This window comes from Pogona vitticeps, chromosome 6 (genome assembly GCF_051106095.1).
Source record: "Pogona vitticeps strain Pit_001003342236 chromosome 6, PviZW2.1, whole genome shotgun sequence".
Lineage (NCBI taxonomy): Eukaryota > Metazoa > Chordata > Lepidosauria > Squamata > Agamidae > Pogona > Pogona vitticeps.
In genome coordinates, this window is record NC_135788.1 from 35,174,360 (window position 1) to 35,188,418 (window position 14,059).

General features: G+C 39.6%; 1 protein-coding gene across 4 annotated transcripts in view; it reads right to left on the reverse strand.

The window, feature by feature from the left end:
- The window catches only part of OSBPL3 (oxysterol binding protein like 3), a 111,277-nt gene that overhangs the window by 93,334 nt on the left and 3,884 nt on the right, over window positions 1-14,059 (reverse strand). The gene's annotated exons all lie outside the window — the stretch shown is intronic.

Consider the following 14,059-nt stretch of genomic DNA (forward strand, 5'->3'; position numbering starts at 1 on the left):
GGCACACCCAGCTACAGGAATGTGAAATACTTGTGTTTTTAGCCAGATGCTCTCACCTTCCAGGCACCCTTACCTAATAGATAATAGGTGGCAGAAAATCAGCCCCTATTGTTTCCTCTTTCCTCTTTCAAGGTGGTGAAAAAAAAATCAAAAGAGAACAGAAACAAATATCAAAAATAATTTCAACAATTACAGAAACAGTCAAAAAGGATTTGGAGCAAAAACTCAATTCAAAGTCTGAGGCAGGAGCAATTACTAAACAAACCCACAAGAAAATAAGAAAGTTAGCTAAACTATTCTAACACTTCTATCCTAGCATAGTTGCAGAACATTTTTTTAAAATTATTTATTTCTAAAGAATGAAAAGACAATCAACCATATTACAAATAGTAAATACAAAGCTATTCCCCACATTTCTCCAAATCACATATATACCATTCCCTGTCACCTTTTAAAGAAATATTGACCAACTATCTAAATTCCTTTTCAAACCACATGTCTCAAAGTCTATTTTGTCTGCATATTTTAATAATGGCTTCCAATTTTCCAGCATAGTTTCAGAACATATATAGTGTTCCTTGTAGCAGGGTAGCAACTGAGCATAGGGTTCTCCTAAGAGAAACCTAAGCTCACTAAAGCAACTTCTGTCCCTACTTTTGTGCCCAAAGTCTTAGTTTTGAGATTCTTCCAGCGAATCTTTCCGTCAAGTGTCAGGTCTCCTGGAACCTTCACAAATATTGTAACATAATAACTTCTTTCCCTTCCCCTCACTCGGTTACAAACATTTCCCTAATTTGCTCAATAACTAAGAATGAGCCCAGCTTGGCTTTGAAGCTCTCTCTCACAGCAGTAAGCTTCAGGTGTTACTGCTTTCCTATTGGTGGGCATTCCGTCCTTCTCTCAGCAAGCTCATCCCAGACACCAACTACAAGGAGTCCATGATCTTCCCAATCTCTTGACACAGGAATTTGCCCAGAATGGTTTAACCTCACAGAGCTGGTTAGCATTTACATTAGTAGACACAGTAACACGGTTAAATGGAACATATTTAGTGGATAGAGATCAGAACAGCACAGCATTCAAACAAAAAAAAAGAAAGAAAAACGGACTATGCAAAATCTGATTGGAATGCAAATTTCTTTAAGTGCAGGACAGAACAAGATCATACTTACAGAGTTGCAGAAAATGTTAAAGTCCATTTCTAAAGCTCTATCTGCCTTTCTGAAAGAAGAGACTCACAAAATAAGATTTATCTTCATACAAACCTGAAGCAAAGACTGTGCAATCCTATATGCATTTACAATAAAAAAATTCTACTGAAGACAGTGAGACTTGCTTCCAAATAAACAGGCACAGAATTCCGCTGTAAATCACCAGGGCACTGGATGATGCCTAGTGAAATTTCATGTTTCAGGCAGTTGCCCAACAAAACTTTCAACAGGAAGCACCCAAAATCAGAACAGGGAAAAGCTGAGGTGGAGAAATGGGGAAAGCCTGTCCCAGCAGGTCAAAAAATATCCATCATAAACCCCTCTGAAGAACCAATAATTATTACCTGTAAAGGATACAATTATTATTATTGCATGCAAAGTATAAAACAATACTTACTGCATGCAAATGAGTATCTGCAAGATGTCAATAGGCATGACAACATCCCTCACAGCACGGGCCTAAGCAACCTGCCTCTTTATCCCATAAGGAGGAAGCTAAACTTATAAATACTGCTGGAGATGTGCATGGCATCTAAGAGACAGACAATATAAAATCTCAATTGGAAAAAAATAATTTATCAAACCCTCTATTACATTTAACAGAGCATATTCAGAATACCAAGAAAACCCACAAGTCAATTTTGCTGACTATCCAAAACAGAGTTTGGAGATTTTTAAATGAAGCCCAGAAGGCCTGTTAATTCTTCAAGTCCAGCGTGGTGCCCGTGCCCCTGCCCCCCGGCACATGGAGCTCGCTCCCCCCCCCAGCCGGTCCACGCCCCCAAAACATTTGGGGACCGCTGGTGTAGATATCAAAGAATTTAGTCCCTAATGAATCACAGTCAAATGTATGTTCTAGTCCAGTTATTTGTACACAGAATTCCATAAATATAAGTAAAAATAACACAGCCCCTTGTGACTTCATAAGCCGGGGGGGGGGGGAGAGAAAAGAAATCACCTCACATCTTTACTGACATCACTAGAAACATATTAATGGTGGAAAGATTCCTATGTATTGATTGGATTTCAGTGTTTACTGTTTTTCATTAGGCATATATTTATAATGGTACTACCAAGATTACCCCTCCCACCTGCAAAACACACACAATGAACTATCTGAGAGGCAAGTAGGAAGAACACCTCTCTCTCTCTCTCTCTCGCTCTCTGGAAGGAGTGATAACAACATTAATCCCCTTTGCCTGAACAACCACAGAGTTGCCAAACAAGATCCCAGTGCTAGTTTCACAGAAACTGTCCATCAGCCAAACACGAGAGCTATTGTTGTGGTGCTTTGGCCGATCTAGGCAACAACAAAAGAAAAAAATAGTGTTTGTTCCATTTCTCATCCTCAGTTAGAATGTGCACCAGTAAGCCAAATGACCCATTGTTTTGTTTTATATACGGGTATTTGCTTGTTTCATTTATAGACCGCCTTTCTCCCAGTGAGGGGACACTGGCGGCTCAGAATGTCAAAACAAGCCCCACTAAAAACACAGTAAATGAAAAAGTTTGGAAACCAATGAAATCTGCGATAATAGTTAAAACTCAATTAAAACTCATGTTACACAATGACAACTGAAAAGCTTTTAAAAACTTTTAAACACACTTAGGAAAAAAGATAGCATCCAGGGATTCCTTCATAATCATTAAAGTTCTGCATAAAGAGGAAGATCTGTAACTGTTGGGTAAAGGACATGAGGAAGCTAACTTCCTGAGGTATAGCATTGTACAACCTGTAAGAAATGAACATGCTCCAGCTGCAGGTTGAGAACACGTCTTCCCACTGATCTTAAAGACAGCTATTGAAAACAAAACTATGGTTTAAAATAAACTATGATTTAGAATTGGTTTGTTTCCAGTATCCATAATCAGGACGGAGCAAAAGAAAGACTCTATCTAGTAAAACTTTTAAACTATATGCAAGCTTCTCAGTTCCTCACCACAGCCATACTGGAACAGAAGAGGAAAAGAAAGAATACAGATTCTTATAGTTCACTGTTATTACTGCTTTTTAAATTGTGGGTTTCAAATGGTATTCTCACTCTGCTTTTTTAATTTTTAAATGTGCTTGCTTTTATCTGGGTTTTATTACTGCTACTGTGTTTTAGAGAGACAGGAAGGATATACTTTATTGCATAAATAAATAAGCAAACAAATAAATAATAGATGTGCAATTGAGTACTTTTAAAGTAATCATCAGTGTACTTCCTTAACTCCTCTGCTGGCAGAAGAAACTGAAATTCACAGCTACAACATTTTTAACATTGTGGCTTAATTTGCCAAAAAAGGGGGGGGGCTCACACTAAATTATAGACAATTTCAGCCCGATTGAGAGGGAAAGCCTCAAGGGCGTAGTAGAAGGTGTGAATTTTTTTTACAAAGAATGTAGCAGGCATACAAAGAATTGTAGGACTAAACTACAGTACAAGAACTCTATAGTACATGAACTCATGACCAAAGGGATTTACAACACACTGGAATGTCTGAAGAATGCAGTATACATACCATATAAACTACCTACAGCAACCACCAGCAGATAAAGTATCTTAGAACTTTCTTCTTGTTCTGTCCTTTCAATCAGCCTGCTAGGTGGAGGTCAGGCTGAGAAAGAGAAAGCTGCTTAGAGCCACCCAGTCAGATTCTTGAATTTGCTGGAATTCAAAATGAGCCTTCCCATATTTACAAAGTGAACATTTTCAACAACGGCCAGCCTAAGACACTTTGGAAAGCAGCAGAGGGTGTCCCTACCCATCCAAGTCAAGGTACATGATACTACAAAACAACAGACTATTTTGATGCATGTGGTGAACAAACGAAGAAGCAACAAGCACCTCTCCTGTTCCTTGGAGGGGAAACTGCCATAAGGAGAAATAAATACATATTTTGCAGTCCTTTCACAATACACAAAAACGGCTGTATGAGGCAGCTGCCTCAGTGCCTAAAGGTAGTAGTGGCCTAGATTTTTGCAAAGCAGGATTTAAAGGCCACCCCATAACCAAAATATACCCAAAATTAATTGAGTCTGGTGCTCAGTAGGGTTTCTGCTAAAATTCAGCACACATCTCCTGAGTACGGTGCTGTGACAACAACTGAACTATTGAGTAACTGGGCAGGTAGCCAGGTTTCACTAGGCCAAAAGAGGAAAAGGAGGCAATGTCAAATTAATATTGCATCCTTCCAAGAGTTTGATCAAAGTCACACCTAGAACCTCAGTATCTACTCCCTAAGATTATACATGCACGAGCCTTCAAAGTTAACAGGTGATAAGGAACTGTCTTTCCAAACTATACCAACCATGAAATGTGGCCCAAATAAATAAATTAGTGTAGCAAGACACATTTAGTAATGCATCACAAGTTAGCGCTATTGCTTAATTGGTACAATCATATAAAGCTACAAGTAGATTGAGGAAAACGCTCTAGCATGGGATTATATCCACATGCACATCTCAAATACACGTGCATCAAGGTTAAAAAACCCTTTACCCTCAAATACTGGTGAATTAATATGCCCATTATTTTTCATCACTAGTCAGGCTGGCTAGGGCCAATGGAAATTAGCGGACAACCACATGTTCCACAACCCTACTCTAACATCTGAAATTACAGTCACAATATATTTGTTGTACTTTTTTTCTTAAAAATCCCCTAGTACCTGACACGCATTCTGTCAGACAGAAGTCATTTTTCCATTGACTATGGGAATATTTCCAATGGTTTAAGAAACAAATTCAATGGTTTAAGAAACAAATTTCCAATGGTTTAAGAATCAAATTATTGTCTATAACTATCGACTATACAAAGATGTTAATACTCTGATACTAGAAGACAAACCAAAATTGTTCGATTGAAATTGCATGCTCATAGTTCAGGCCCATACGTATGCATAAATAAATGTGAAAAAGAAAATACAGATAGATAATATGCTTAAATTGCACACTGATTCCATTAATGCCCTACTAAAGCTTATCAAATGAAAATCAGCTTACTCAAATCCTAGCTAATAAAATAATGAGCATATTTAGTTGTGCAAAAGCTAAGCTACAATGGTCATCCAAGTAGCTGCAACTTAATCCTTCCAGTCAATATTCTCTTCTCATAATGTCAAAAGTTGCAAATACTTTGCTCAGTGCAAATATCATGATGCTAACAATGGTGTCTGTTTTCAATATTTATCACCAATCACTATCCCAATATGCTTTGTTTCATAACAAAATGCCTAGTGGCAAATGTGTAGTTTTTTTTTTTTTAAAAAAATAAGTTTGAAAACTGAAAGTTTATTTTAAAATAAAACCCAACCCCCCCCCCAAAAAAAAACACTTGGCAAGATTGTCTCAATATTTATTAAAGTCAGTATGACATTAGACACGATGTCAGAATAGTTGTTAAAAATTCATGCATCTGAAAATTAATTTAAGTGCCTGCAGACACACACATATCTAGCATGTCCACAAATCAATAGCCTGTAAATACAAGATACCATTAACTGATTACTGCCTTAAACTTCAGCTTTTTGCTTTCTCTTTCAAGTGCCCTTCACACGTCAGTACTGTATAAGTTTTGATCAGTAAATGGAAGGACTCTGTTCATCACCTCAATACATGTGCAGCCATTGGTCTGAAGAAATATCTGCCAGAATATTTGGATGTGAGAATGAGCTGTCCACCAATGTCTCTTGCCCATTAAAATGTCCACATTGCTCTTTTTCTGGCAGCTCTGATACTGTAGATGAAGTAACAACTGAAAAAGAATGCATCTGTGGTGGCTTGCTTGATCTTGTCAGAAATTTATTCAACTCAGCCAGCAGTACTCAAAATTACATCTCTGAATCTTGTTAGACTACAGTTTCTTCAACCCTCAATTACTCATCATGCTGGCTGAGGCTTCCAGGAGCTGAAATTTAACATCATCTAGGAATGTCTGGGAACCAGTGTACGGAAGGAAAAGGACTGAAATCCTAGGGTTGCTTATCTGGAAGCAAGCACAAATGAATACTGCTGGATTCCAAGTGGGCTATAAAACTGCTTGTACTGCTGGTTTTCAGAGCCCATTTTCACATAACGAAAATAAATAGGATCCCCTCTGCTGAAGTCTCAATGAGTATTGAGTTTTTCTTTCCCTTTATCCCAAATGTAACTAGTGACACATTTATGTTGCTAGAAATAATTGTCCAAGGTGGTAATATTAATTTCCTAATATCATCATGTGTACAGTCGTTCCTATCAGGTTGTATATAAACAACCTCTTAGATCAAACTAATTGACTAGGCAGGTTCATGCATCTCAGAAAAAAAAACCTCTAGAAAAGGAAAGTAAATTCTGCTTTGCACTGAATCTTAACTATCAACTGAAAAATAAGGATGCTGCAGAGCTCCTTATGTCTTCGTATTTACACGTTTCCCCACTTGTGTTTACTTGTTTTGCAGTGCAACATTTTGACTTACCATCTTCCCTGTTCAAGTGATCTGCACTGTAATTCTGTTTAAATTATCATTTCTAATTTTATACCTATATACTGTATGTCTGCAAATAAAATGTTCAATTGTATTCAAATTTATGTCTTCTCTCTCTCTCTCTATCTCTCTCTCATTTTTGCTGATGCATGTTCTCTTTTTTTTTAGTGATATGCAAGTGGCCATCCTACCCACATGTCTAGGCTGCAATCCAGAATCCATACTTGAAATCAATCCAAATTAAAGCTATTCAGACTGCTCAGGTTTAATAGCTACAGTTTGTCGCCTTAGGCAGATAATATTTTCTGAATATATAGATGGCACAGTGTGCCTCTAGTACAAATCAAGTTTTCATTGATATACTGCATTTGTTGCGTCTTAAAAGGTATCATCACAAATTTAAGCAGAATACCCCAAATTAAGAAAATTTACAACGACCATTATTTGTCTACCTAATATGAGTATAAGATGTTAAGATTTTATCAAGGGAATTGCCATGACTCTCATGAGTGTATTTATCCATTATAACAAGAGCCTGCCTGTAAAGCAGTGGTTGTCAACACCTGGTCTGCGGCCCATGCCAATCTGTGGCCTGAGCCAGACTGGGCCGCGGAGATAGACCTCTCACCCCCCTGCATACACTCCCCTCCCCACAGCTGCTTTGTGTCCCCACATGTGTGCCAGCACCGGCGTGAGCACTCCCCCACCCCTTCACGCATGCGCCTGAGTGCCTGCGCATGCACAAAAGGGTGGGGGAGTGCTCACGCTGGTGCTGGCGGGCGCTCACCCACGTCTTCGCACATGTGCCCAAGAGAGCGCCTGCGTGAGCGTGCAGGGGGGTGCCCTGCCTTCCTCAGAGGCTCAGCCAGTCCGCGGTCCCAGAAAGGTTGGGGACTGCTGCTGTAAATCAAAATGGACCATATGCCACTAAAGTGAAATGAATGCACTAATAATAGTTAAAGTATCATATCTGTCTGTTATGGGGAGGTATTCTTCAGTTACCACCCTCAGTGCGAGCCACTTTTCATCAATGAACTCTCTCAGGACAGGACTAATCCTTGGCTGTACAAGGCTTGCTTTTAAATAACATTTGTAAACGCAAGTCTTGTACAGCTAAGGACTGCCACCGAAGGGCACCTGAGATGATATAGCAATAGGCAAATGAAGCAAGAATCATAAAGCTGAAATATATAGACAGTTAGCTAGTTCTAGCCAAGCTCTCTTAACTAACGACAGAGTACTTTTATCCACACCTCCTCTTCTCCACCAACTGACCCAAGAGCTCGGAGAAGTTATCTTCTGGACTACAACTCCCAGATATCCCACTCCAACATGGCCAGATTCTTAAAGTAGCCATAACATCTACCACTGCCAAACAGAATCGTGGCTTTTGTAGCCACTGCTCATGCTGGATGAGGGATTTAGTGAGTTGCAACCCATAAAGTAACCTTTCCGTGATAAAAATTAATGTTATGATAGATTTAATTACAGATTTTGTAGAAAGCCAAGATCAAATAGAACTGGATGAATGCCTCTGTCATCATCACCCCCATCATCCCGACTTAACTCACAGACCTATTGACTGAATAAAATGGAACAAACACTTGTGTAACAGGGCTTCTTGAAGGAAAGATGGATTACACTGCCTCAGCATGTTCATACCTGAATATATTGCGAAATGTCACTTGGTCTGATGGTTAACTGACAAAAACCATCCGCCATCGTAGCACCCTGAAATTCAACTCTACACGGTCAAGAAAAGGCCTTTTACAATCATAGATGTTATGGTTGAAAAAACAACAAAACATTTCCATCCAGCTTCCATGTCTTCATGGAACAATTTCTAGTTCTACAGATGGAAGAATGTTAAATAAACATACACGCCCATGAAGGTGAAACTGGCTATCATGCAGTCAATGAAGTCAGACTCGACAATATGTTAATGGGATTCATATGCTCTAAGTTTGTTGTTGTTGTTTAGTTGTGTCCGACTCTTTGCTCTAAGTTTAGGACAAACCAAAATCCCCCCTTTTGAAGTTTACAGAATGGCAATGAAGTGGATCTCTGACATTTTGATCTGAGGCACAGGTCCTGCAGGGCTGGCCCTACCGTTTGGCAGGATGAAGAGGACGACAAGGTGTATGGTCTGCGCACAGGTAAAGTCAAGTTATCACTGAAGCAGTTTTTGAAATTCATAGCAGCCTGCTACCCTTTACAGAGTTATTAATGGAGCTCATGGGGGGGGTGTTCTTAGTGTGTAGAACCAGCTATGTTGAATGCTCATTAGCCTACCAGCATGTTTTATTAGGTGATAGGGGAAAAAGAGGAAGCAAGTGGATAAAGTATCTTGATAGAGAGGGAGACAGGCAGGCTAAATTGGAATGGTTGGAGGCAAGGTAGATTAAAATCAATGATTTTTAAAAATCAAATTGATTTAAATCATGAAAGCGACAGCATAAAACTCAACAGGGATAAATGCAAAGTACTGTACCTCAGAAAAAGAAATCAATTGCACAGTTACAAGATGGGGGATACCTGGCTCAGCAAAACTATGAGTGAGAAGGATCCCAGAATTGTCGTACATCACAAGGTAAATATGAGCCAACAGTGTGAGGTGGCTACAAAAAAGGCTAATGCTATTTTAGGCTGCATTAATAGAAGTCTAGTTTCCAAATCCCACAAGGTGATAGTCCCCCTCTATTCAGCACTGGTTAGGCCTCACCTTGACGCTTTTGTCCAGTTCTGGACACTACACTTCAAGAAGGATGCTAACACATTGGAACAAGCTCATTGGAGGGCGACAAGGATGATCAGGGGGCTGGAAACCAATCCTTATGAGGAAAGGCTGAAAGAATTGGGCATGTTTAGTTTTGAGAAAAGAAGACTGAGGGGTGATGTGATAGCGCTTTTCAAATATCTGAGAGGCTGTCATACAGAGGAGGGGCAGGATCTGTTCTCGATCATCCCAGAGTGCAGGACACGCAACAATGGGCTCAAGTTAAAGGAAGCCAGATTTCGATTGAATATCAGGAAAAACTTCCTAACTGTTAGAGTAGCAGGACAGTGGAACCAGTTACCTCGGGACTTGGTGAGTGCTCCAATACAGGAGGCATTCCAGAAAAACTCAGATGATGACCTGGCACATATGCTTTGATTGTATTCCTGCATTGAGCAGGGGGTTGGACTTGATAGCCTTGTTGGCCCCTTCCAACTTCACTTTTCTATGATCTTAATTGTGATTTAAAATTTAAAAATAATTTTATCTAAATTGTAAACAAACCTGATTTTTTTAAAAAATTAAATCATTATTTAAATCAATTTGAATTTTAGAAACCATTGATTTCTGTTAACCCTAACTCCAGCCACTCCACTTCAACCTGCCTGTCTCCCTTTCAAAAATAAAATCCACCCTGGCTGGAGGTAGTTCGTGTTTAATAGTATTCAGCTGCCCTAAGGGGCCAGACCCCCTCCTATCTACCACAAATATTTTTGAAAGTGTATAGGTGTAACAAGTAAGAAAAAATAGAAAACAACAAGGCAAAAAGAGTTCTAAATTTCACAAATCAAGCATTTGGAAAGTTTTTTGTACTTGGTGACAGAACGGTGCCTAGAGCTTACTTTAAGCAGAGAAGATTAGAGATGAGCTTGTCCAAAATCAATAAATGAAGCTCTTGGACCAATTATATTGCGCTGTTGAGCTAGACAGAAAAACAAGATGAAGCCTGGAAACATGGAGATTAACACAACTGAGGTGCTACTGAGTTTTCCTCCAACAGTAAATACCTATCAAGAACTACTAGAAATAGATTCAATTTTTTAACACTCTGTTCAGCCATTCACTCATCTATTAAACAAAGGGGTGGGCTTATAAGCTTTGCTTAAATGAAGTTCAGGAGTCACAACCTTCATTTGAGAAATCTGCCACTAGATGTCAGAAGATTAAACGGACGCATAGAAATTCACCCCTTCCCCAACTAAAGACAAGAATGGGTAAGGAAAAATGATTTTATAATAATCAGCAAAGAAAGGGTTTTTTAAATGAAACTACTTGAGAAAATTTTCAATGTTTCTTGGCTGTTGAGACAGAGAGACAGACAGACAAATTCTCAGACAGACAGACAGACAGACAGATTCTCAGAATTGGCCAAGTATAGCTGTCAATATTGCACAAGCTTTGGTATAAAGTGGTTATATTAAAAGCAAATTCAAGAAACCTTATGTATCCCATGAAAGGTATCTGTCTGTATCATGAATAGAAAAGGAATCACGCTATAGGGTGAAGAATATTGTTATATAACTAAAATTCCACAGGAGTGTGCAAGTTTTGACATTCCCTAGAACTCTTCATCTGGTCACACGCTAAAAAATGTGAAAGGATGGAGAAGCACTGAAGTCCAAATACAGTGGTGCCTCGCTTAACGAGTGCCTCGCTCAACGATGAATTCGCATAACGATGGCCTTTGCTAGAAATTTTGCCGCCTCACCTAACGATGTTTCCTATGGGGGATTTTCGCATAACAATGTTTGGGACCTTGTTTCACTTAATGATGACAGTTTTAGGTCCCCTGTTTTGCTTAACTTTTTTTTGACAGCCCTGTTTTCGCTATTTTAAAAATATTCTAAAATGTTTAAAAATGTTTAAAATGCTTGGAATCGTTAGTGCACCTAATAAAACCTTCATTAAAGTAATTTGGCTTCGTTCTGAGTCTTTTTGAATTTTTGGTGATTTTTTTTCACCATTGTAATGTATTGAATAGGCTCCTATTGGAACAGATTAACCGGTTTTCAATGCATTCCTATGGGAAATGGTGTTTTGCTTAACGATGTTTTCACATAACAATGTTTTTAATGGAACCAATTAACATCGTTATGCGAGGCACCACTGTATCTGGCTAGATATTTCAAGCCACAAGGTCTGAAATTAAACTCAGTCCCAAGATGGTGAATGAAGGCTTGATGGATCACTGGTAGATATGCAGGTATCACAAAGCGCTTGTGATCTCTATGGGAATGAGAAAAATGGTGGCTTCCTATACAAGATTAACAGCAATTCAGACACATGGCTCTTGTCTGAAGTAAACCTCAGAGCTTTCTTAGGCCGCATAACAGACACGTTATTTGTCTTCAGGCCTCTGATGGGTGACAATTCCTAGGGATGAAGTGTTTTATCTCATGTTTAGTTTTGTTATAATGCAATCACAAGCAGCTCATTGGCGTTTACTAACATTTGTTTTCATTTACAGACCTACAGGTTGAGCATAGGTAAAGGTATAACATTTATGGTCCCCCACAGCTATCCCTACATTTGTTAGTCATCTATCAGAGCAGACAACCTGTGCCCTCAAACTCTTATTCCTGCCTTAACTACCAGTCACTTGTAATTACACAGGCTGTTCGCTTACATCTTCTTCAAGCAACAGAGAAGTAAGGCCTGCCTTCCTGAAGGAGAATCGGGTCCTTTCCCTGTTAGTCAAAGGCCAAAATCCTCTTGTACAGATTTATGCTATGTAAGTATGATAATGCCATCATACACAACCAGGATATTTAGTTTAAATTAACTGAAAGCTTTCTATCCCCTCCCTTTAGATGTTGAGGATCCCTAGGGCCCCCTTTTGCCCTGGCGAAGCTACATATCAGCACCAGATCATCGCCATTAGGATCAGGAAGACTGCCAGCATCGTGGTTTTTGTCTATTAAAGGCTGCCCTCCTAAGCCTGACTTCCAAATGCTTCCCCAGGGCAAAAATGGGCCCAAAAAGCCTCAGAACCTGAAAAGTAGAGATGGAAGACTTTGGCTGAATTTAAAATAAGTATCCTGGTCACTAGATTATGACATCATCCTGTATACATGGTACTGGCCAACCAGATTCTGGCTAGTGGAACGTACAACCTAATAATCCCTATGGCAAGAGTTATCAAGTCACTTCATCTAACTATAGGATGTGCCTGTCTTAAACCTCTCTAGGACTTTTGGATCCATTAAAACTTTTTGAGAAACCGACCAGTGGGATTATCCAAACCAACCCACTCTAAACTCCATGCACAGTCATTTTTATTATGCTCTGTAGGGTTCTACCCCAAATGTAAAGCTATTTCCTGGAGATCCATGAATCCTTACACTGCTACTTTTATAAGAGACATTGCCAGAACTGAAGACACATTTCATTATTTACAGCACAGCATGTGAAGAAGGTGGCAAGAGAGGTTAGGAAATGCATTTTTGGACAACAGGTCCTAAATCCCCTACCCAAATATTTGTTTGTGGTTTCTGGGAACTGTAGTCCAAACAACTTTTCTAAGCTCTGATGTCCCTGACCAAACCTCATCCTCTGGAGCTGCAACTATGTGATCCAAGGAGATAAGGGGGCACTGGAAGCTACACGATACCAGGACAAACCACTGGGCCATCTAGTTGAAAACTTTCTGTGCTACGGGTAGCAAATAACTCCTCACTGTTTGAGAACAGGTCTTTTCCAGCCTCAACATGTCAGGGACTCAACCTGAGATCTTTAAAAGGCAGAACAAATGGTCCACACTGGGCTCTCTTCAACTTAAATGTTTGCATTTCTATTCTGAAATTTCACTATTTCAGTACTTTTATACCATCATCTAGCAGTGACATCCAATGGGGCACAAAAGGTCTTGGGGCATGTGGCGGCTTGCCTGCCTGTGTGTGAACATGTTTCAATTCCTCTCAAGATGTGAGGGTGTGAGCAACAGGGGAAATGAATGCACTGATGTGTCTCCCCATGTGTGTCTACATTTTACCTTTTGCTCCTGGCTGTGCCCAACATTGGTTGCTCTGCCTCTACCCCACCAACCACAACAGACCTCCAATGCAGTCAGTATGATAATTTATTAGCTTGCATCATTGCCAACAAAGGTGTAGCAGCAGTTGTCTTGACCAAGTCATGAGATCAGGCTGTTTATCCTGAATTCAAACGAGCAGGCAATTACTTTGCACTGGCATGTGCACTGTGCCCAACTAATTGGATCTAATCCCTTGTGCTACAAAGGTAGCAAGCAAGGAGAAAATGTAAAGGGGAAATGGTTCGACAAAAAAAGGAGAGGGAAAAACAGTGGGTGGGAGGGAGGCCACCAGCTATTTCTGCAAGCAGAAAATGTGAAGGTATTTCTCAACGTCTCTGAAGTTACAACCAGTAGCCATCTGGCCGTCAATTTATTTCCAAAGCCTGCAGCAAAGCAGCAAGATCAGAGGCCATTCCCTGCTGAATGCCCTCAGATTTTGTAAAGAAATACAATGTTAGTATTTGGAAACACATGATTGAGAATTCATTGCAGTTCCGTGCTTAGACATAAAGTCTATGATGACTTTCAAAAAATCCAACCCACTGACATTTTCAAAATGCAATGTCTTCCAAACTGAGTGAAGGGAGA